Source organism: Coturnix japonica, chromosome 6, assembly GCF_054131305.1.
Source record: "Coturnix japonica strain WE chromosome 6, WE-NBRP24, whole genome shotgun sequence".
Lineage (NCBI taxonomy): Eukaryota > Metazoa > Chordata > Aves > Galliformes > Phasianidae > Coturnix > Coturnix japonica.
The window spans coordinates 3,904,161-3,928,843 of NC_140668.1; the positions used below are offsets into that span (position 1 = coordinate 3,904,161).

The window sequence follows — 24,683 nt, forward strand, 5'->3', positions numbered from 1 at the left end:
CTTTTCACCACACACTGCAGCTTACCTAAATGCATAACGGCATCACTGAATGGGACCAGGGCATTGTGCGAGGGCAGGGCACACACACACAGGTGTGCATTCTCACTCACACCTGCAGACGCGCCTGGCTGACATTAGGACTGTGAGCTGGCATCTCTCAAAGGAAGTAAAATCTCATGACATGGTATGCTGTGATTTCTCTCTTCCTTAGGGACCTGCAGTGACTGGAAGGGGCTCAGGTGATGACATGGCACTCAGACCTGGGTCAAAAGTTGCAAAGCTGCAGAGAAGCCAGGTGGGCAGTTGGCTGGCACTCAGCAGCTTTCCAGATACTCTCTCCAGGCCATGTAAAACAATCTTCAGAGAAGGCATAGAAGAACATTTGGCCCCTCAAGGTTTTTTTAGTGGGGAGATCTCTGATGTATGGAGACAAAGTCAACGGGATGCTGGGAGCATGCAGCACCCAAGAAACAGTGACTACCCAAGCTTCTCATGGAGAAGAAATCACCAGGCAGTGAAAAGATGAACCCCTCCTGAACTTCCACAACCAAATATGAGCAAAGATCATGAGATGAAGACTGGTGACTTACGTCTGGCATCCACCCCAGGCTCAGGGACGCGACTTTGCTTTCGAAATGCACCAAAGGGGCCTGCAGGCACAAGAGTGATCAGACACAGGTGAGGAGAGCTTCCGCTGTGCACTGGGGTCTGCCTTGTTTTTTTTCCTGCAGTGACCTGTGAGGACTGGCTGCAGGTCAGGGAATGACATGGCCCAAACAGCAAAGGAATAGGAGCAAAGACTGGCAAGGGCCGCCTTCCCACTGAAATGTGACAATTCTCCAAGTAAAGAAATACTAATGACTGATCTGTGTACGACCTTCAAAGCACAAAGAGACTTGAAAGACCTTTGGAGAGCCTTACGTACCCAAATAAGCTATTATAGCACTAATTTTTCGACTTCCAAGGAAACAGACACTCACAACTTACCTCGGAGTTTCCCCTGAGGCACAAAAGCAGTCTCCTTCCAGTCATCTGAGGAAGGAGTACCAATGTCATCATCTAGAAGAAAGAACAGAAGAGGGATGTTCCCATTGCATGCTGTGATCTTCCTCTCCCTTAGTGACAGGGAAGGGGCCAGGGAAGGGGACAGGTAACAGGATGGGAGACTCAGGCCTTGATCGCCAAAGCTATAGAGGGGCCAGGGTGACCTGGAGCCTAGCACTCGGCAGCTTTACAAATGCTCCCTCCTGGCCACATGCAGCACCCCTCCGGGACCGCGTGGAAGAGCATACAAAGAAAAGGTGCCTGAAACACACTGGGCTACAGCTGGGGGTCTCTGTTGGGAACCAGGATTTTTCTATGGGGAGCATCAGGCAGCTGGATGCTCATGCTTTTCCCAGCACACACCTTCCACGTTCTCCCCTGGGACAACCCCAGGATGAAGAGCATGCTCCACCCAGCCAGCGGCAGAGCCGTGGGAGCACAGGGCTTCCTCATGCCCTTGCCCAGCTCCTGTGGTGCTGCCTGACCCCTTTTCCAATACCCCCCCACCCCCATCGAAGGCAGCCTTAGGGCTATAAGGCACAGAGCCACTGGAATCAGAACCTGGGCTTCTCACTCTCATTTCCGCTTATTTTTTACCCCATCTCTGCCCACCCACCTGCTCCTGCTGCTCGCCCTGGAGCAGCACAAGTCTCCTGACAACACATGGCTATCAGTAGGAGGACGGCAAGGCAGGTGGGGGCCGTGGCCCCCAGTACTCGTGCCATGCTGCTACCACCACTGCTACAGCCACAACGAGTGCTGCTTTTGGGGCACAGAACACCTAGAGCACGCAGCTGGGCATTGTGATCTTGTGGCACAAGGCAGCAATGTGGCAGGGCATAGTGACCTCACATCCCCAGGCTGCTGGCTGGGCCTCCCCACGGGCTGCTCCTCCTGTGCAGCAGGGCTGCATAGAGTGGGTGCTTGTGGCACCCCTTAGTGGGTGAGTGCCAGGCTGCTGGGGAAGAATTACTGGGAGCGTGTCCCACTGGGTAGATCTGTTCCACCGCAAGGACCAGGCTCCCCCTGGGCTTGTTATGGACGCTGAGGATTCCCAGTCATCTAGAGCAGCAGGAGACCATGGCAGATATTTTCACATTTACACTGTGGAAATATATTATTGTGGAATGGTTTGGGTGGGAAGGGACATTAAAGACCCAGAGACTCTGTCAAAGGATAAAGAAAATCGCTCCAGTGTTGTTTTTACTGCTTTGTGCAAATCAAAAGATTGCATTTTGTCTTTTAATGGTCAAAAAAGCCATTTCTTCAGGGACATTGTATTTGTTGTCACAGACTCTAACAAAAATGCAAACTGAGCTTTATCTGTAGCATCAATACTTTAGTATTTCGTATCTTGTATTTGACAGTTCCCTCCCAGCCAGTTGCCCGTGCCTTTCTCTCAGCCCATGAGAGCACCACTTACTGCCTCTGGGAACTTGGAAACTGGCAGCATGATGGCCAGCACACACACAAGGTGCTCGTGACGCAGCTCCAGACGGCTCTCCTGAGGCCCAGCTTCATTTCACGGCCACTCACGCTCTGCTGCTGGACATTCTGCAACGGAAAAGCCACCGGATGCAAATCCCATCCCTCACAGATGGTATCAGACCCCTGCTCTCATGGCAGTCACCACCGCCCGGCATTGGGCAGCGCTTCCACTGCCCTTGCTCCTGCCACAAGACACCAACGTCTGCTTCTAGTTCGGCTCCACCATGGGATCCTGTTTGCAACAGAAAAACACACGGAGGCTGCCAGCCACTGCAACACGCGCTGTGAAACCCCTGGCACTGCTGAGTCCCATGAGCAGAGGAGAGAAGCGTCTGCCTGCCATGGACGGGCTATGGCGGGATTGAATCCTGCCTTCCAATCGGGACACCCCCAGGGAGAGCCTCCCTGGGGACCCAAAGACTTACGGCAGCGCCAACACAGCAGGCAGAAACGCGACGTGCTCCTGACTGCCCGCACTGTTCAAAGCTCCCTGACTTGCGGAATCAAACTCTATAATCCAGAGATGGGTTATAAAGCAGGTATGTTTTATTCCAGCGCTGGGTGCAAGGGGGATAGCTCCTCCAAACTTGCACACCAACTTGTAAAACCGTGATACAGATATAGGTACACCTCATGCATAGTCAATGATTTCCCGTAATTCTAACATGCATCCCTTAATTCTAATACACATTCTTTATCATGCAGACCCCCTCTTGTTATCGCCCATCTTGTCAGGGAGATGCAAATATCAAAAGAGGAGTTGCAACACCTAATCCCCTTCTCACCAGGTGTCTCAGGGAGTTCTCACTCCTTAATCTTCATCCTTCCTGCTCTTCCAGACCCACTGTCTCCATTCCTTGTTATTCTAACTAAATCATTTTCTGTAAACTACCTTTAACTATCCCCCTTTTAGCCCCCCTTTATTCTGAATTCCAGCAGAGCATCTGTTTTCTGCTTCCCTGTTCATCCCTCCCTCTCCCTCTCCCTCCCTCCGCCCTATGACGGCAGCCCTTCAAAGCAACCAACACAACCACGCCAAACCGCAGCCCGGACTCGTCCCGCTCACTGCAATCCAGACCCACTCCATCCGTACAAACCTTCATCCACGCCGTTTCTTAACCGGGCCTCGGCGCCACCCGGATCTTACAGCCAGCGAGCGGCCGGCAAACGAACGGCCGTCTTCCTCTTGGTGCCGCACAGCCCAGCACGGCCGGAGCCGCACCACACGATCCGGGCCGGGGCCGGCTCAGGCTCTGCCTCCAGGCTTTTGGGGCCGGCCGGGTGACTCCGCAGCACAGCGAGACCGTGGAGCCGCCCGGGAGCCGCCTCTGGGTGCCGGCAGCGCCGCGAGCTCCTCCCCCGACAGCCCCTCCGTGCCCCCGCACCGAGGCCCGGCCCCGTTCGCAGCACAGAGCCCGCTCCTCCCGGCCCCGCTCATGGCCGCCATGGCCCGGAAGTGCTCTCCGCCGCCTGCAGGAAGCACTTCCTGTCACTGTCACGTGGCTCAGGCCGGGATGGGGCCTGTTGGGGGGGGGGGCAGCTGCCAGATCTTCTGCCAGTAAACACTTCTGAGCACCCTCTTCTGGAGGTGAACAGCTCTGGAGGAAGGTGCTTTCAAATGTCCACAAAGTGATGTTGATTGTCACACAGTAGCACCCATCACTTGCCTCCTCCATAAATCAGTTACAGTCTTGTTGGTGAACCTGAAGACAAAAGGTCAGCGCGCTGGGACAAGCAGCCACACACCAGTATCACAGAGTCACAGAATGACCCAGGTTGGAAGGGACCTCATGGATCATGAAGAACAAACCCCCCTGCCTGGCAGGGCCACCAAACATACACCTTTACTAGATCAGGTTGCCCAGGGCCCTGTCCAACCTGGCCCTGAACACCCCCAAGGACGGGGCATCCACAACCTCCCTGGGCAGCCCGTTCCAGGGCCTAACCACTCTGCTAGTAAACAACTTTCCCCCTAACATCCAACCTAAATCTTCCCTCTTTCAACTTCAATCAGTTTCCCCTTGTCCTGCTATTACCAGCCCCCTCCTCATCCTATGTGGAACACCAGTGCCAGCAGTGCGGCCGCCATTTTAGAACCCTCTCCACGTCACCTTGGTCACCGCTGCCGCGCGCAACGCACTCGCCTCTGACAGCTGTGGCAGTTAGCAGCCATGTCGGCAGCTAAGAGGGCTAGGGTAGAAGTTTTCCCTGTTTCAGGCGGGAGGATGGAGCTGGGGGCCCTAGGAGTGAGAAGGAGGAGGGGGCCCGCCATGACCACCAGGCAGAGGATGGGTAAGAGAGCCATATTCCATCATGCCTGGACCAGCCCCGTGACCACCACCCATGTGGAGCCTATGGAGGTGGATCCACCTCCAGATGAGCCAATGGAGGTGGATCCACCTGCAGAGGAGCCCATGGAGGCGGATCCACCTGCAGAGGAGCCCATGGAGGTGGATCCGCCCGCGGCATAGCTGGCCTGGCACCACACCACCATGCCAGGCCCCGCGCTGGCATGGTCACAGCTCCACCGTGGCTGGTCCAGGCGCTGAGCTCCTTACCCGCTGCACGGCCCCCGCCCCCTGCATTAGCTGGGTGGCATTTTTGTAACATCTGTTCCTCCTTTGGGCCTATTCTGCAGCCACATTCTGTGGGCCCCCAGTCCCATCTTTACCCTGTTTGTTCCAGTCCCTGTTTCTATAGTTGGTTTTTGGGTTTAGTTTAGTTTTAGAGTTAGGTGTAGGTTGTTGTTAGTGTTTTTGAGTTAGGCATAGGTTATTGTTTGTGTTTTCGAGTTAGGCATTGCTTATTGTTCATTTTTTAGTGTTAGGAGTAGGTTAGGAGTAGGTTTAGTGTTAGTAGTTGGTGTTTTCCTGTTAGGAGTTTGTTCCTCTTCATTCTTTAGTGTTAGGAGTAGATTGTTGTTCCCATAGTAGAGTTAGGCATAGGTTACTGTTGGTACTGTAGGGTTGGGCGTGGGTTCCTACCAGCAGCTGGCAGCAAACAGCGCTCGCTCGGTAAGCACACGTCTGCTTTCTCCCCCGGAGCCGTGAGTGCGACTGCCATGAGAGCGGAGGTCTGATGCCATCTGCGAGGGATGGGATTTGCATCCGGTGGCTTTTCCGTTGCAGAATGTCCAGCAGCAGAGCGTGAGTGGCCGTGAAATGAAGCTGGGCCTCAGGAGAGCAGTCTGGAGCTGCGTCACGAGCTTCCTGCATGGCCAGCGCAAGGTAGGTGTGCCTTACTGTAAGCGTGCGCTGAAGCAGTGTTGGTTAAGCACGGCTCACTCCTCTGTCTGCAACAGATGGGCTTTCTGCGCGCTTTATTGCTGTGGCCGGCGTTGAACAGCACAGCAGCAGCGAGGCCTCGAACATGTCCACAACCATGTACGTGAATGTGAGTAAATTTAGCTGTGTGAATGATGTTATTGTTCATATTAGTAAGGCAGTATTCACATGTGTGTGATGGAGCTCAGGGATAGGTTTATTCTTGCCTGGTAAATTTTCCCTTCTTTGACACCCACCCGTCCTCTTGCTTCTCTTCCCCTCACCTGTAAGTGCAGCAATACTGAAGGCTGAGGGCTCTTCTCCGAGGCAGGCGCTAAAGGGCAATTGAAATGCAATTTGTTGTCCCTCTTTGTTCTTGGGTCGGTAGCCCAAGGTGACCAAGCTTCAGAGCACTTCTCTAAGTCAGCCTGGAAATGTTTCTAGCAGGAAGTAACTCCATCACAGTGCCTGAGAGTAATAATAGTAATAGTAATAGTAATAGTCTCGTGCGGGTTGGAAGGGACCTTAGAGATCATTGAGTCCAACCCCCGGGATTCCAGCCTCTGTGCTACAGGGTGGCACTTCTACCACTTGCACCACTGGGGGATTCGAACACCCGGGCCGCAGTGTTGCAATACAGCATTCCTACCACCTGCACCACGGGGGCACACAAAAAGATGCCTGTTTTTCCCCCCTCACAGCAGGCAGCCTCCGTGAGAGCAGTAGAGCAGCAGGCTGTCTGTGCTATGGCTGCTGAACTGCATTTCTGGCCACCTGAGATCTCTGAGCCCATGCTAATGAAGAACATGCTGCGCCACAGACTCTTCTACGGAGCCGTTTTGCAGCTTCTCTGTGCTGGCCATCATGCTGCCAGTTTCCAAGTTCCCAAAGGCAGTAAGTGGTGCTCTCATGGGATAGGAGAAAGGCACGGGCAACTGGGTGGGAGGGAACCATCTGTAACTGTTGCCAGCAGCCTGGAGGTGCCAGCTCAGTCTTATCCTGTGGCTACTGCTGCTCCCTATGAGCTGCCAGGCACAGGGTCCTCCCGCCCGTGCAGGGACCGCCTTGCAGGAAAGGGCTTTAGGCTCTGGTTTGTGTGGGATTTGGGGAACGAGACAGGGGTGGAGTTTCTTGTGTGCCCGACTGTCAGGAAGGTGGTTCCCAGTTCTGGCAGGCCAACATGCCCAGCAGGGTGACATGAGCTCCCAAAGCGAGCCGCCAATCAGTTGTTAGCTGAGAAGGTTCCCTGAGCGTTTCTGAATTGATTCTTGTAGGACTCGGAGAGTTTGGGGACTGAGACTTGGGAGAGAGTGAAGAAAGCTGAGGCAAGGCAAGTGCTGCTCAGCTGAGGAAGAAAGCCGAGAAGGAAAGCAGAAAGCAAGGATGATGGCCTGAGCAAGAAGCTACAAAGGACAGCAGAACCACCTGCAGCGCTTTCTCGGAGGTGGCACCAAAAGCTGCTGACTCAACGGTCCAGTTTACCGGCACAGCCGTGCTTTCCCTGTCATGAACGGTGGAGATGATGGAAGTGAACTGGACAGGAAGGACTTGTGCTGCGTTAGAAGCAAAGAGGGCTTCACCTGTGCAGGACTTGGTGTACGGCAAGAGCTGGAGACGCTGCGTTCCTTCAGGGTGTGTCTCTTGAGGTCCAGGCCTGGTGTAGGGTTAGGTTGAAATAGGGCTGGCTGGGACTGGAGAGGGAGGAGGTGACGTAGCCCTGGGGTTTGGCTTCTCCTTGGGTCTGACTGGAGGCTGAGTGACTGATTGCTAAGCGGCAATCCTGGGCACTGGGGCTTCATTTTGGGGTGTGGGCGGGGTAATAAATAGAAGCCGAGTCCCTTTGTACGCAATAAAATTGAAGCGAACTTTCTAAACCTGGTGCTGCCTCTTTCAGTAGCTGGTCAGAACGTCCCTCGCTCGGGCTGGCAATCACAGGGCGATGAAGCGGTAGGCTTCACGTCTCTCCCTTGACATGGTGCAGTGCAGGTTTTCCCCCGTTTCCTTGTTGGTCTTCCCAACCTGTGGCCTTTCAGCCAACCCGTAAGTGCTGGTGACAGGCTGTGAGCACCTCCTTGCTCTCTGAGGACTGACAGAAAGAAACCAGAGGAGGGGAAGCAGCCCGGCAGGAAGAAGGGTGTCCCGTGCTCAGCCCGTTGAGTTGGCCTCTCTTCCCTGAGGGTTCTTTCAGCTTCTGATGCACCGTGTGCTGCTGTTTGCCCTGGGAAGCCCAGCTGCACGCTGGCAGCCGTGGCCTGTGCATCATCCTCCCCTTGAGGCCCAAGGAGTTGTTTGTTTTTATGTATTCAGTATTGGTGTGGCATTTTGTTGTTTTGTTCAGCTTTGAGATCAAGGGGTAATTTAACACCGTTGGAAGTAATTGGGGTTCAGGAGTAGCACATGCAGAATTTTGATCACGCAGCAAGTTGTGATTTCTACTGTGTTAAAGAACTGGCACACACATATACGCCTGCAGCCGGAGCTTGATTGACTCTCATCAATACGGCCTTCCAAAGCCCGGCCCTGGGGAGCTGTCCAAAAATTTTCCAACATTTTGTATTACCTAAGTTTATTTTAAACAGCCAAGGAGGAGTAATCTCTTAAAGGCTTTTTTAAAGGCATTGGACTAGGTTTTGATTATCACGTCTCAGGAAGCTTCTGCATTCCACCTAGTGCTAATGGGATAAATCAAGAGCAGATTACACAAGAGATTCAGGCCTTGCTGCCAGTCTTTTATGAATCAGAACTTTGTTTCATGTTGCCAGATATTCTGGTTTCCTTTTCAGGAGATTCCTTTGCTGTATATTAAGAAGGCCAAGGGCATCCTTGTCTGCATCAGAAACAGTGTTGCCAGCAGGAGCAGAGAGGTGATTGTCCCCCTGTTGTCAGCACTGATGAGGCCGCAGCTCGAGTGCTGTGTTCAGTTTTGGGCCCCTAAGTGCAAGGAAGACATGGAGGCCCCGGAACGCGTTCAGAGGAGGGCAACAAAGCTGGTGAGGGGTCTGGAGCACAGGCCGTATGAGTTGAGGCTGAGGGAGCTGGGATTGTTCAGCCTGGAGAAGAGGAGGCTCAGGGGAGACCTCATTGCTCTCTCTAACTTCCTGAAGGGAGGCTGTAGTGAGATCCGGATGTAGTGTGTAGGTCAGATCTATGAGGCAGGAGCTGCTGTGGGGCAGATGTGGGTCAGATCTATGGGGCAGGAGCTGTTGTGGGGATGATGAGGGTCAGATCTATGTGTCAGAAGCTGCTGTGGGACAGATCTAAGGGGCAGGAGCTGCTGTGGGGCACATGTGGGTCAGATCTATAAGGCAGGAGCTGCTGTGGGGCACATGTGGGTCAGATCTATGAGGCAGGAGTTGCTGTGGGGCAGATGTGGGTCTGATCTATGGGGCAGGAGCTGCTGAGGGTCAGATCTATGGGGCAGGAGTTGCTGTGGGGCACATATGGGTCAGATCTATGGGACATAAGCTGCTGTGGGGCTGCTGTGGGTCATATCTATGGGGCAGGAGCTGCTGTGGGGATGATGTGGCTCAGATATATGAGGCAGGAGCTGCTATGGGGCAGATGTGGGTGAGACATATTGCACAGGAGCTGCTGTGGGGCTTATGTGGATCAGATCTATAGGGCAGGAGCTCCTGTGGGGCAGATGTGGGTCAGATCGTTGAAGCAGCAGCTGCTGTGGGGCACATGCATGTCAGATCTATGGGGCAGGATCTGCTGTGGAGATGATTTGGGTGAGATCTCTGGGGCAGGAGCTGCAGAGGGGCTTATGTGGGTCAGATCTATGGGGCAGGAGCTGCTGTGAGGCTGATGAGGGTCACATCTATGGGCCAGGAATTGCTGTGGGGTAGATATGGCTCATATCAATGGAGCAGGAGATGCTGTGGGGCAGATCTATGGGGCAGAAGCTGCTGTCGGGTATATTTGAGTCAGATGTATGGGGCAGGAGCTGCTATGGGGAGATGTGAATCTGATCTATGGGGCAGGAGCTGCTGTGGGACAGATCTATGGGACAGGAGCTGATGTGGGGCTGATATGGGTCAGATCTATGGGGAAGGAGCTGCTGTGGGGCAGATGTGGGTCAGATCTATGGGGCAGGAGCTGCTGTGGGGCTGAAGTGGGTCAGATCTATGGGGCAGGAGCTGCTTTGGGGCAGATGTGGGTCAGATCTATGGGGCAGGAGCTGCTGTGTGGCTGATGTGTGTCAGATCTATGGGGCAGGAGCTGCTGTGGGGCAGATGTGGGTCAGATCTATGGGTCAGGAGCTGCTGTGGGGCAGATGTGGTTCAGATCTATGGGGCAGGAGCTGCTGTGGAGATGATTTGGTTCAGAACTATGTGTCAGGAACTGCTATGTGACAGATGTGGGTGAGAGATTTTGAACAGGAGCTGCTGTGGGGCTTCAGTGGGTCAGATCTATAGGGCAGGAGCTCATGTGGCGCAGATGTGGGTCAGATCTATGGAAAGGAGCTACTGTGGGTCTGATGAGGGTCAGATCAATGGGGCAGGAGCTGCTGTGGTGCTGATGTGGTTAAGATCTATGAGACAGGAGCTGCTGTGGGGCAGATGTGGGTCAGATCTATTGGGCAGGAGCTGTTATGGGGCACATGGGTATCAGATCTTTAGGCAGGAGCTGTTGTGGGGCACATGTCGGTGAATCTATGTGGCAGGAGCTGCTGTGGGGCTGATGTGGGTCACATCTATGGGGTAGGTGCTGCTATGGAGCTGCTGTGGGTCAGATCTATGGGGTAGGTGCTGCTGTGGAGCTGATGTTGGTCAGATCTATGGGGCAGGAGCTGCTGTGGGTCAGATCTATGGGGCAGGAGCTGCTGTGGGGCTGATGTGGGTCAGATCTACGGAACAGGTGCTGCTGTGGGGCTTATGTGGGTCAGATCTATAGGGAAGGAGCTGCTGTGGGGCAGGTGTGTGTCATATCTATGGGGCAGGAGCTGCTGTGGGGCTGGTGTGGGTCAGATCAATGGGGCAGGTGCTGGTGTGGGGCTGATGTGGGTCAGATCTATGGGGCAGGAGCTGCTGTGGGGTAGTTGTGGGTCAGATCTATGGGGCAGGATCTGCTCTGGGGCACATCTGAGTGAGATCTATGGGGCAGGAGCTGCTGTGGGGTAGATGTTGGTCAGATCTATGGGGCAGGAGTAGCTGTGGGGCATATGTGAGTCAGATGTATGGGGCAGGAGCTCCTGTAGTGCAGATGTGGGTCAGATCTATGGGGCAGGAGCTGCTGTGGGGTAGTTGTGGGTCAGATCTATCGGGCAGTATCTGCTCTGGGGCACATGTGAGTGAGATCTATGGGGCAGGAGCTGCTGTACTGCAGATGTGCGTCAGATCTATGGGGCAGGAGCTGCTGTGGGGCAGATCTATGGGACAGGAAGTGCTGTGGTGCACATGTGGGTCAGATCTATAGACCAGGAGCTGCTGTGCGGCTGATGTGGGTAAGGTCTATGGTGCAGGAGCTGCTCTGGGGCACATGTTGGTCAGATCTATGGGGCAGGAGCTGCTGTGGGTCAGATCTACTGGGAAGGAGCTGCTGTGGGGCAGATGTGGGTCAGATCTATGGGGCAAGAGCTCCTGTGGGGCACATGTATATCAGATATTTGGGGCAGGAGCAGTTGTGGGGATGATGTGTGTCAGATCTACGGAACAGGTGCTGCTGTGGTCTTATGTGGGTCAGATCTATAGGGAAGGAGCTGCTGTGGAGCTGATGTTGGTCAGATCTGTGGGACAGGAGCTGCTGTGTGGCTCATATGGTTGAGATCTATGGGGCAGGAGCTGCTGTGGGGGTGATGTGTGTCAGATCTATGGGGCTGGAGCTTCTGTGGGGTAGATGTGGGTCAGATCTATGGGACTGGAGCTGCTGTGGGTCTGATGGGGGCTAGATCTATGGGGCAGGAGCTGCTGTGGGGGTGATGTGTGTCAGATCTATGGGGCAGGAGATGCTATGGTGCTGATGTTGGTAAGATATATGGGGCAGGAGCTGCTGTGGGGTAGATGTGGGTCTGATCTATGGGGCAGGAGCTGTTGTGGGTCCGATGTGGGTCAGATCTATGGGGCGGGAGCTGCTGTGTGTCTGACGTGGGTCTGATCTATGTGGCAGGAGCAGCTGTCGGTCAGATCTATGGGGTTGGAGCTCCTAAGGGGCAGATGTGGGTCGGATCTATGGGGCAGGAGATGCTGTGGGGCTGATGTGGGTCAGATCTATGGGGCAGGAGCTGTTGTGTGGCTGATGAGGGTCAGATCTATTGGGCAGGAGCTGCTGTGGTGCTGATGTGGTTAAGATCTATGAGACATGAGCTGCTGTGGGGCAGATGTGGGTCAGATCTATGGGGCAGTTGCTGCTGTGGGGCAGTCGTTGGTCAGATCTATGGGAGAGGTGCTGCTGTCGTGCTGATGTGGGTCAGATCAATTTGGCAGGAGCTGCTGTGTGTCAGATGTGGGTCAGATCTATGGGGCAGGAACAGCTGTGGTGCTGATATGGGTCAGATCTATGGGGCTGGAGCTGCTGTGGGGCAGATCTGTGGGACAGGAGCTGCTCTGGGGTAGATGTGGGTCGGATCTATGGGGCTGGAGCTGCTGTGGTGCTGATATGGGTCAGATCTATGGGGCTGGAGCTGCTGTGTGGCTGATGGGGGTTAGATCACAGAATCACAGAATCGCAGAATCACAGAATGACCCAGGTTGGAAGGGACCTCATGGATCATGAAGAACAAACCCCCCTGCCTGGCAGGGCCACCAAACATACACCTTTACTAGATCAGGTTGCCCAGGGCCCTGTCCAACCTGGCCCTGAACACCCCCAAGGACGGGGCATCCACAACCTCCCTGGGCAGCCTGTTCCAGGGCCTAACCACTCTGCTAGTAAACAACTTTCCCCCTAACATCCAACCTAAATCTTCCCTCTTTCAACTTCAATCAGTTTCCCCTAGTCCTGCTATTATCAGCCCTTTCCAAGAGTTTACTCCCCTCCTGGCAGTAAGTTCCCTTCAGGTACTGAAAGGCTGCAATGAGGTCACCCCGCAACCTTCTCTTCTCCAGGCTGAACAAACCCAACTCCCTCAGCCTGTCCTCATAGGGGAGGTGCTCCAGCCCCCTGATCATCTTCGTGACCCTCCTCTGGGCCCCTTCCAACAGCTCCATGTCTTTTTTGTACTGAGGGCTCCACACCTGGACACGGTACAACAGATGGGGCCTCACAAGAGCAGAGTAGAGAGGGACGATCACCTCCCTATCCCTGCTGACCACCCCTCTCCTGATGGAGCCCAGGATCCCATTTGCTTTCCGGGCTGCCAGAGCGCACTGCTGGCTCATGTTAAGTTTCTCATCCATCAGGACCCCCAGGTCCTTCTCTGCCGAGCTGCTCTCAAGGACCACTCCTCCCAGCCTGTACAGGTGCCTGGGGTTCTTCCAACCTAAGTGCAAAACCTTGCACTTTGCCGTGTTGAACCTCATTAGGTTCACTCAGGCCCACCTTTCAAGCCTGTCAAGGTCCCTCTGAATGGCATTCCTTCAACTGCACCACTCAGCTTAGTGTCATCATGCACACACACCCATGTGGACAAATTCTGTATAATCATCTCCTCACTCTGGTGATAAAATCTCCCCGAAGAAGGATCCTGCAGCTCCACCATGGCACCTTCTAACTGAGGAAGAGGACCTTTGGTGAAGAAAAGAGCACTTGGGCAGTATGAGTCTCCAAGCACATGTGCTTCGTGTCTCCAGGCTGCTGCTGAGACCCAAAGGTGCTGTAAATCCATATAACTACCTTCACTTTTGCAGTATGACTGAATTAGGCACAGAAATATGGATAAAAGAGGCATTAAAATCAGAGCAGTTGGCCTTCAAGGCACACAGCTTTCAAAATGGCTCGGAGAGCAGAGCAAACTCTTTGCAAGTAACTATTACCACACAGTTCCATTTGGCTAAGTCAAAACATGTGCATTCTATTCGAGTATGATGATCTTTACATGCAGTTTATAACTGTAAAAAGGTATGTTTCAACTTGGGGAGAGGGGAGCTGTGGTGAGAGCCATGGTTTGGAATCCTTCAGGGCCAGCATGCTTATCTGTGAGTCTGAGGGAGACGCCTCCAGGCCAAAGCAGGTGCTACAGAGAGAAAGGTTTGACACAAATGGTTTTATTTGACTGCTAGAGACAAATGAGTAGGAAGAAGCTATGATTTCTTTGCTGACTGCTGGTAAATCAGAACTGCAGACTGTAGGAGAGCTTAAAGGAGCAGTAGTAGGAGTGTGAATGAATGCTCTCTGTTCTGCACTAGGATGGATGTGTGACCAGCATGACATACCAATCTTCCACTCCCAAATCATGCTTTCCTGGAGGGCCTTCAAAACACTCTCACTGAGCCAAAAAAGACACTTTCTGGGCAGGGAAGGTCCCCAGAATGCCCATAGCCCCACCTGAGCACCTGACACTGGCACTCTGTGCCTGCCTCACTGAGCCTCTTTGTATTTTCACCTCTGCCCAGCATCATGTAGAAGGGCTGCCAAGGGCTGTGTGCCTGCGTGCTCCCCTTGTGACAGCATTGTGTTGTAGGTGCCAACAAAGGGAAAGCACGGACAGTGCAAAGTAGCTGATAATTGCATTAAATGGGACTGTTTTGGCAGCACTTTGATTGTGTGCTGAACATACTTACACGGATCTTCATTAATTTAGGGGCTGAAGAGAGGCTGCAGCTCATTGCACAACATTCAGAGGCTCCCTCCCACATGCAAACGCATCTTTTGAAAAGCCAAGCCTTGATCTCGTTTGAGGTACCTTAGAAAATGTAACTGCAGTGGATCTGCTGAAGCTGAATTACTTGTGGAGAGAACATATTACATGTCTTCCCTTAGATCTAGTCACTAGTTATCTCACATGTGCTGTTGTATTAGACAGAAAAAGCACAAAATGGTGTACTTCCTCTTGTTCCAAAGGAAGTGACAGTCGTTATTCTTTCCAGCAAATCTAATTGCATCAATTGTTTCTCACACAATACTCACAATTAAGGTTTCCAAAAGAACAGCTAAACTATAAAGCAGAGGGGAGCTGTTATTCACAGGTGTTGGATTAGATCTAATTTATGAGTGTAGCAGAAGCTACTTAGATGCGGGTGCTTAAAGCACATTCCTTCCTCCTATATTCTGAAAGAATACTTAGACCACTCAAGGATATTTCAATACCCTGAGCTTTTCCTGGAAATGCTTGAATATGGCGTAGGCAAACGAGAGATAAAGGAGAATCTTATAGCACAGGCAGATGACTAATGATGGTGCAAGCCATAAAAAAACACAGGACTGCTAACAAGGGAATGGAGATCAGCTGAGTAACCAGAAGAACAGGGTTTCAAATATTCATTTTTACACAAATGCAGTTGTGATAGAGTAGGTGCATTATTCCGAGGGAAGGCAGAAAGTGAGATAGAGTAAAAGCTCTGCACTGTGCTGGTCACAGCACATTCAGCATTTTGCAAGCAGCTCCCAGCTGCATAGAATTGAGCAACACACCCATGAGCAGCCCACAGCACTGGAGGTGCTGCTGCCCTGCTGTCACCTACAGGTTGTGCTTAACAGTACTACTACATGTGAATACTTATGCTGCAGCTCTCTCCAGCTCCTCCAGATCTGAGCAAGACTGGATCAAAGAAGGGTAAGGTGCCCTGTTTTTTGAGGCAGCAAGGTTTTTTATTCATAGGGGAAAAGAGGTGTAGTCCAACATGAACATGTGCCTCTAAAATCTTTGTCAGTCTTCAAGGGAGGGAGCTGGAATTTCATCTGATTAATTTTTCCCCACTCTCAGTTCTCAGGAGGGTCACCGGCTGAGGAACTGGCAAAACTCTTTTCCCATTTTGTTTTCAACCTTTACCTTTTGTCAGCTCACTCTGCATCTTCTAGATCCCAGCCACCCCCAGTTTCCAAACACACCACCTTCTCACCCATCCTCTGCTCATACATGAGGTACCGCCAGCTGATGTTTATTCAGCTCAGAGAACAGCAGCGTATCTAACGGTCTTTAGTTATTAACACAAAAATCTTACCATGTGCTCACACCAAGACAATCTGGTACCATCACCCTTTCAGGTCATGCAGCAAAGCACTTGTTTGACTGCTTTTGAAAGATTCTTTTTCTTGCACTATCCCCTCAATACTCTTCATGTTATCTAGATGAGAACAAGCCACATCTGCTTACATCTCCTTCCAGATGTAACAGCCCTGGCAATCCTAAGGCATTCTTCCTGATTGCACTGCTGCAACCAGCATTACACATACAGTATTGCATAATGTAGCCAAGTGTGGGAACAACCACACAGCCACAGGCAAGCTGTCACCTCAAAAGGAAAGTTCCTTCATGTTTTTCATGGCGCTGGGACTGCAGAGTGCATAAGTGAATTCAACATTCTCTGTATTATTACCAGAATTCAACAGGGATGGAACCTTTACAGCACAAATAATTTTGTTTGAGCACAGGCTTTGAAGACTATAAACTATTTGACCATTGCACGAGCTAGAAAATAAATTCTAAGTCTTGAAATATTCTCTACATACTTAGGAGTAAAATGCCCTACGTTTTGAGCAGTTCTGTTGGCAACACTGTGAGGTTGCTACCTTGGCTTTGCACGTGCTCTTGAACCAGGAGGAGGATCTGTGCTCTTGTCCCCTTAGAGAGCATTTGTGCTTTTCCTCATGAGTTTCCATTCTTTCCATGCTAAAGAGGGAAGGTGATGTGCCTGTAAACATGTTGTAGTTTAAACCTTCTGGTGCTGCACGCAGGTGCTGTGGGAGGGATTACCTTGTTTGTGGCAGTCTGGGCTGGGGGTGTGTTTGTGTGAAGATCTGCAAGGTGATATTTGCTCCTCCCAGACTTCTTATGGGACATGCACGCATGCAAGCAAATATGTAAAAGAAAACCCACTTCAGGTGTGTTGCATTGCTCCAAAGGAGTGTAAGAAAGGAAAACACCAGTTACATAATAGAAGTATTCTCAAGAAGGAATTGTTTAATCACAAACACCTTTCAGTCTTAATAAAACTAAATTAGATCTTCTCTAACAGATCAGCATTTTATCCACAGTTGTTATACACACAAATAAAGAGAAAAAAGTAGATTATCGTTTTAAAATGTAGCATTGCTATTATAAAAGAAAGGCTGGATGTTCTGCTGGTACAGCTTCTCCCTCACAGTTTAGCATTAAACTGTGTCAGCATCTTCTCTAGCTTCAATGCTAGTGCCATGTTACCTTTAATCCTTAATTTTCCTGACATGAAGGCCATGGTTGGCTTTAGTTTACCTAAAAAGAAGACACAGAATCATCAGGAAAAGGAAAGGAACTGGAGATTGCGATATCATATAGTAGTTACTTTGCTACCAAGTTCTACTGTAAAAGCATCAGAAAAGAGGTTCAACAGATTGACTGGATGCTTTCTGAAGCTACGCTCTGAAAAGTTCAATAGCTACTGAACAAAGCAGTAGATATTTTTATTATAAAATCATGGACTCACAGAGTGACTTACGTTGGAAGGGAATTTAAAGGCCATGCACTTCCAGCTACAGCTCATCCAATTCCAAGACCACAAAGAGAGGTGAGCCTGTCAGCTCATCCATCAGCAAGATGTTTCCTGCCACCAGTAGCTGCCTCAGTTCTGCCAAACCCGTTTGTTACTCACCAGTGAACATCTTCACAAAGTCGCCACTCGACATGCTCATCACAACATCAGCTGCTGCAGGAGGCTTCCCAAACCCAGCACTCCCTCTGCTGGTTTTCAGGTCAAGGTACCAAGTGCCTCCTTCATCACCTGAGTGGAACAGGGAGAACCTGTGGCAGCACCACAAGGACTGATGTGCCCTGCCCTTTGCTACCCCCGCCTGCTTTTCTCTCCCATCTTCGTGCTAGACGTGCTGGAGGTGCTGTGCCAGAAGCTGCCCCGCGCTCTCTGTGCAGACAAGGTCAGCCCCAGCAGATGCCCCACAGTGCCACAGTGTCAGGGGACAAGGCAGTGGCTGCTGGTGGAGCTGGAGGCAGCAGGGGTTTGGAACAGAACTACCATGCTGACCCTGTGCAGCACGGCCAGCAGGGTGACACAGCAGAAATGAAACACCAGGAAAACGCACCACAGTCCCCAAAAGAGCAGCACATGCTGCTGATGCAGAAAGCATCTCCCTGTGACAACAGCAGCAGGGTAAATCCCACATGTGCTGAAGTTGGCTCTGAAAGGCAGCATCTTATAGAGCACACCCAAAGATGTCCCTGTTCCTAGACCAGTTATAAAAGACAAGTATTTACATGTGAAAATACAGACTGACTCTTGCTAGAAAAGTGAGCATTTGAGAGTTTTACAAGTGATGGTCTTACCTGACAATTCAAACTGAAAGACGCCCTGCGTGGATTTCACTATTTCTTTATTGAGTTCTCCCTGAATAACTCTGAATGTTTCTGCAACAGGCCCCGCTGAAGCTGATTCTTTATTAAGCTTGGCTCCACCTGATGCCTGTGAAGCACCTAAAAGAAACAGATGGATTCTCTGTAAAATGCTGGAACGCTCTATCTCACTTATCTTTCTAAGAATATATATGTTTTCAGCAGTTCTTCTGCAAAAGCTTCTAAGGTGTGAATCAATTCACTACTTTAATCAGCAACTTTCTACACTGCAGTGAATGTGCTCATTTAACATTAAGAAAGAGCATTTGCAATTTATAAGGCATGTAATGCTTAGCAGCCCCTAAAAGCCATGCAGAAGGTCAGTGTATCAGGAAATAATTATTCTACTCAGTGAATTGCTACTGTGTTGGAGATCTGGGCAGTTGGCAGTATCAGTTCCTGGCAGAAAAGTCTAAGTGCGCACTCACAAATAGTATTTTCAAGGGAACTGGGCTCTTTTCAAACTTAGCCTCTTTCTTTCCTATATTTGTTTTGGCACTCCTATAAAACATATTCAGTATTCCTATTTGCCCTCCAATAGAAACATCACTATTCTGAAAAAGTGAACCTGATGCTTTTGTAAAAAAACAACTTCTCTATTTCATCTTGTAGACATTCACATCATGTACGACTGTGAGAACTTCATGTAGGAATAGAAGCTTCTCAAGTTCTCACACTGCAAGAAAGATGTAACACTCCTGCAAAATATGCTGATTGCTTGTGATTTTTTTACAGCAATATTTACTCATAATCTTCATACCATTTAACTCTGGTGGTAAAAAGCAAAAAGGTTGTTCAAAACAAGGTGCTGATTATGAACTGTGAAAGTTGCAGACACTAAAGTCACTTCCATAAATCAAACAGCCCAAATACAAGAGATTTTGCCACATAGCTTGAATGTAGTCCAAAAGTAACTTGAAATAGAGGAGGCATTCATTATCATCACAAATAATCGACATGTACATGCAGAGGTTGCCCTTCCACGGCCTTCTGATTATGTGGCTGTCATGTCAGTTTCAGCATCCAAGAAGAAGTCAGGCATCAGGGGGTGACGAACAATAACAGTAAGCCCAAGTAAGGGTGAACAGCACAAACAGGAATCCATTCTGAAGGCAACAGCACCTCAATTTACCAGTAAATGAACTACAGGTTGAAAGAAGACGAGGTGACATGTTTAGGTTCTGGTACATTTAAAATCAGACCCAGAAGCCTCTTACAAATTCAGTCAGAAACATCTGAAGATGAAGAAACACTATCTCACTATTTGGTAAATAGTAATACATGCGCTTGTGGTGCAGGTCTATTTTCTTTTTGCTAATGGGTTTAAAATATATATATATATATATATTTATATAGGCATTGATTATTAGAGCCTCAGTGGACTATTATGTGCTTTCCCAGAATCCACATTCTCAAACGTGAGGCAAAGCATCTTTTGACTGAGTCAAAGGAATATATCCATATTCCCCATATGGCCTTCCTTCCTTCGCAAACTTCTCATTTTAAAGATCTCTTTTACCTGGTGCAATTGCATAGACATCAAAATCCTTAACGCCTTCTTCTCTCAGTAGAACTTCATCAATAATGAAGTTTCCAGTGAAAGTTTTCGGCTTTGTTAAAATGCAATATGCAGCATCTGCAATTATGTCAGTTTTTCTGCACTGCTTCTCTATTCCGGATCCTCCCAGCATATCCATAGCAGCTGTATGTATGGCTGGAAAATTCAGAGGACAGGAAATTACAAGTTTAACACTAATGACATCACATACTCATCTCTTTGGCAAATGCATAAACTTTATTCTCCTCTCACATGAAAGTAATCATGAGAAGACTAAACTGTGAAATACCATCAACCAGCGAAGAATGGTCAACCAGCAAACAATCCTCAAAGTGTAAAGATTCCCTTACTTGAAAAGTATTAAAGGAACCAAAAGAGGAATAAAGGGAAGAACTCCTTGTAATATTCATATTATTCAATGCTTCTATCAATACTTTCCACACAAAGACTTCCTCTGGCTTTATTCAGGACATGAAAAACTAACAGGACAACTATCTTTCTCAAAGTGAATGTGCATCAGCAATTAACATTTTCTGCAGCCATTACCATACTGAAAATCTCAATTTTAGCCCCACAATAACTTGTGAGATAACAAAGTGACTCTAAGTTAAAGATGAGAAACCCAATAGCACAAACTCAAACTTTTCCTGGCTTATGCTCCTCTACTTTCACATTACAGCCAATTATTATTGTTCTAAATATAGCAAAACTATGGGCAAAGACTGATATGAAAAACCATCTACTGTCCTGCAATCTGCACATCCTTCCATCTATTTCATACAAAGTGCTGCTGGTTTTCCATTAATTCATACATACAGCATCTTCCACTTTGACCCTGCAGTACCTCTACTACTCATTCACACTCTTACATCCTTTTGGCAGGCTACCTCTTTCACTTTTAGTTAAATCGAGAGCTCATAACATCTCACTATCAGCATATTTTCTTGTTTCAAGGAGCTGGATGAACCAATAGAACCATACTAGCACAGTGTTAATCTCCAGCATTGAAGCTGATCACATATATATGATGTTCTTTAAATTAAAAACTTTGTAATTGTAATGTAGATTCTACAGAAGTCACCTCTCTCACTCTCTAAAGTAGTTAACTTTTGTTTTGGCAGATAAACCTTTCAAAACAACATTTTTCTTCCTAGACTGAACATTACAAACTTTTATACTTCAGAACATGAACAGTTTTCATCAAGGAAAAACTGATACATACAAATTTTGAAAGCTCACTTGCTGCTTCTAATGCTTTCAAGACACCGGTCTCTTTGTTCAGCAGCTACCAAACCTTCAACAGCAGCCCTGGTCCTCACTGACCCATGGACAATAAACTGGAGCTAGTATAAGATGGGCACACCAAGTTATTTTTCTGCTATGCGGCCCTTCAGTGTGCTGTGACTTGCAAGAAGTGTTGGATGGTTGTGTGAAGAAGCAATTGATTTCCCACTCAGCCAAAACTTTTTTTTTTTTTACATCTACAGAGGTACATATCTTGTCAGCTTCATCTATTTCCTGGCAATCTAAATAGCTGGGGATTCTAAATATTGACATAAATGTCCAATACTACTCAGGGATGGTGTGCAAACCAAAGTTTGAGTCATGTTGAAAGGAGCAGTGACAAGACAGGAGAAAAAGCAGAATGTGCTCAGGCTGAAGGCAAGTTTAAGTGAAAACAGGAAGGCAACAGTGAGAACTAGGAAAGAAAGCCAATACCCACACAACATCTTTGATCACAAAAAAATACACAGAAGTGCTCGGTGTTCTGAATCAGTCCTAAATAAGACCACCTGTATAGGACAAAACACAACAATTCAAAATAATCACCTGTTTTAGGCCATAAAGCATTGACAGCAACTTCTCCTTTAAATTCTTCTGCCATTCCCAAGACACACATGGACATGCCATATTTACAAATTGTGTAGGCTACAAAAAGCACACAAAAATCCCATATTTAGTAGGATACATATTTAGTCTACACATAGAATTTTACTTTTGAAGGATGTAAGTCACGGAAAAATCAACTTTCTGGGGTCAAAGCATCATCTTCCTAGAGTACAGAAACTCTCCCAGCTCCTACCACCCCCTTCAGATACAAACTGACCCTTTTACATGAGTATTGAATTGGGGAGGGAATAAAAAAAGGAAAAAAGCACGTTGTAAATCCTTTTTGTATACTCTGAGAAGGGGATGTTGCAGAGAAGGAACATGGACCTGCAAGAGGAGTTTAACCATGTTCCAAGTGTTGAAGTTTAAAAGATAATCCACAGGTTTAAGATGAGCAACATATGTTCTAGCCCAAAGACGCAATTGGGGCCTCCTTCACTCCTCAAAGATAATTTCTATTTAAAAAGACAGCAATGAGCTTTATCGCTATCAAATCAAATGTGGAAGCATAGAGAAAAAAAGATTTTGCCTTCCTATCTCTATTGGGAATAGAAAACATGGTGTAGTATTAAGAAATCCTATGAAAAACTCTTAACTCTTACCTGCAGAACCTTCTTGGAAATATAAGCCTTTCACCACCACTGAAGACTTTTTGTACAATAATCCAAGGCTGCCCACAACAGAACTGCTGCATTCTCCAAAAGCAGAAAAGGAGTGACTTCTAAAAACAACAAAACCAACCAATTCTAACGTTTTGATACTCAGTGCAGCTCTCTGTAATTTAATTCTTTTGGCCCTCTGAACACAGAGGACCAGTAGCTCAACACGCTGTAAAGGCAAAGTCCAGGATCACAATCCCAATGCAGGGTGCCAAAGACAAGAGCCAAAAATCAGATTTTCAAAAATGACCATGATTTTCCTTAAGGCTTTCACAGTAAAACTCAGTTTGCAAGTAACTGCATTTAACCCAATAAATCCCCACAAGTCTGTCCAACCAACCAGCAGGCTGACACAGCTGTGCAAACGACTTGTGACTGAGCCCCTGTGTACAAAGGTGTCACACAGAGTGGAAGCACCAGTGAGATAAAAAGGAACTGGGAATATTGCATGAGCATATCAGCACAGTGTGAGGAGAACCAAAGTTCACCTGCAGCTGAGACTTGCAAGGGAAGCCAGTGGGAACTTGTTTATCTGCTATAATGTGGGTAGGAAGAGCATGATCAAGGGAAAGGCGTTGCTGAGTGGCATGGGTGATTCAGTGAGAGCAGACACTGGTAGTGCCTTGCTTATGAACATGGTTTACCAGGACATGAGAAACTAGCCATAGATGAGAGGTAATCTTAGAACTTGGAAGGTTGGAAAAGACAATATAGTCCAACCTTCAACCCATCCCCACTATGGCCACTAAACCATGTCCTTCAGTGCCACATCTAAACCCTTCCTGAACATCACCAGGGATGGTGACTTCACCACTTCCCTGGGCAGCATGTTCCAATGCATCATCAATCTCAGTAGGTAAAATCAAGCCTGGTGAACCTGATTGAGTTCTGTGATAGAATGAAAGGATTTGAGGCCAAAGTGATAACAGCTGACACCATTCACATTAGCAAGGCTTTCATTACCATCTCTCAAAATACTTTTGTATCCAAGTAAATACATAATAGTCTGGATGGTTGAACAGCCTAAGGGGTAAGAGAAATGTTAACTGGACAGGTTCAGGGAGTTAGAATCATGCAGGTGGGCTCCTTTTGCAGCAGGCACGGCCGCAACCAGGGCAGCCCACAGGCTGCACCGTGGGCGCTTTCTGCACTCGTACAGGATCTCATGACTACTGCTTGCAACACACGGGAACGAATAAGGTCAACGTATGTCCCCGTTCATTAGCAGTGCAGAAATAACGCCGCAGCAGTCACTCAATTCAGATTCCACAGCACACCCACAGCCGCACTTTGCCCTCCGGACGTGCACACAGCTCGGCCCGTGAGCAAACAGCACCGAGCGGGACTCCGGGTCCGACCCAGCCGCTCCGGGGCCACCGTGCCCGGCCGCGGCCTCCACCCCGCGTCCCATCGCCCTCAAGGGGCTGCGGAGCACGCGTCTGTCCCTCCGCCCGGCCCCGGCCCCGGCCCCGGCCCCGGCCCCGGCCCCAGCTCTGCCCCGGCAGCTCCTGTGGCTCGGAGCTCGCGGCCCCGCCGAAGGAAGGAGGAAAGCCCAGGTCGCCTTACCCAGTGTTGGGCAGCATGGCGGCACGGCCATGGGGCGGCTGTCGGCTCGGCACGGGACGCGCTCCCCGCTCACACCGCCCTCCGCGCAGCCGCGGCCCGGGGAGCCGGGCGGAGCCAGGGCCGAGCGGGGCGGGATGAGGGGCGGGTGATGGAAGTATCGGGATGAGTTCCCTGCGGGAGTACACCTCGTTCAACCAAGCCAAAGCCTTGCACGTTTTCACTGACAAAATTAAAATCGCATCTGAGATCTCGCCCTCAAGGAAAGGAGTGAATGACCAAACTGAAGTGACAACTGAAACGATTTATTATTGAAACAACCTGTCCTTATAACTATCTGTCTATCCACTACCACCTCGGGCCACTATGCGGGCGCCGACATGACCCCACTGCAGGGCGCTCACTCGTCATCTTCATCACTGTCATCTTCATCGGTGCGCAGCCAGCAGCCTTCCTCTACCCAGACAGAGCTGGTGAAAGGTGGGCGCTGCGGGTCCTCCCAAGGCTCCCACTCCTCTGGCATCACCGTGACTTCATGCTGTATGTTCACCGTGAGCGATAAGGAGTGGAAAAGCAGGCCGGCCTCAGGAGCACGCTGCTCTTGCTATCTTGGGCGCCAGGGAAGTTCCTGCAGTGCTGGGTTGCGTGGCAAGCTGTCTCCCATGTAAGATGAAGCGGTGAACGACAAGGAAGTAGAAATGTCTCCAGGGCTCCAGCCGCTGTTTGGTGGCAGCAGGGACGGGTCCAGAGGCTGGTTCATTCCCCAAGCTGCTGCAGCACGCATTGGCCGGCTGTGAGAG

At 49.6% G+C, this 24,683-nt stretch overlaps 2 long non-coding RNA genes across 3 annotated transcripts; both read right to left on the bottom strand.

The window, feature by feature from the left end:
- Positions 1-16,765: 16,765 nt before the first annotated feature.
- LOC146760238 (uncharacterized) lies at positions 16,766-19,266 on the bottom strand. 2 transcript variants are annotated; one of them, XR_014947380.1, is made up of 4 exons: positions 19,177-19,266; positions 18,148-18,294; positions 17,462-17,590; positions 16,766-17,085 (listed from the first exon to the last, which is right to left on the bottom strand). It is a non-coding gene; the product is annotated as an uncharacterized LOC146760238 (long non-coding RNA). The 2 variants fall into 2 exon arrangements; XR_014947379.1 differs by lacking the exon at positions 19,177-19,266 and having other exon boundaries at positions 18,148-18,977.
- A 1,779-nt stretch (positions 19,267-21,045) lies between these two features.
- Positions 21,046-24,026, bottom strand: LOC146760239 (uncharacterized). Its single transcript, XR_014947381.1, has 3 exons — positions 23,887-24,026; positions 22,264-22,382; positions 21,046-21,700 (listed from the first exon to the last, which is right to left on the bottom strand). It is a non-coding gene; the product is annotated as an uncharacterized LOC146760239 (long non-coding RNA).
- Positions 24,027-24,683: the final 657 nt, after the last annotated feature.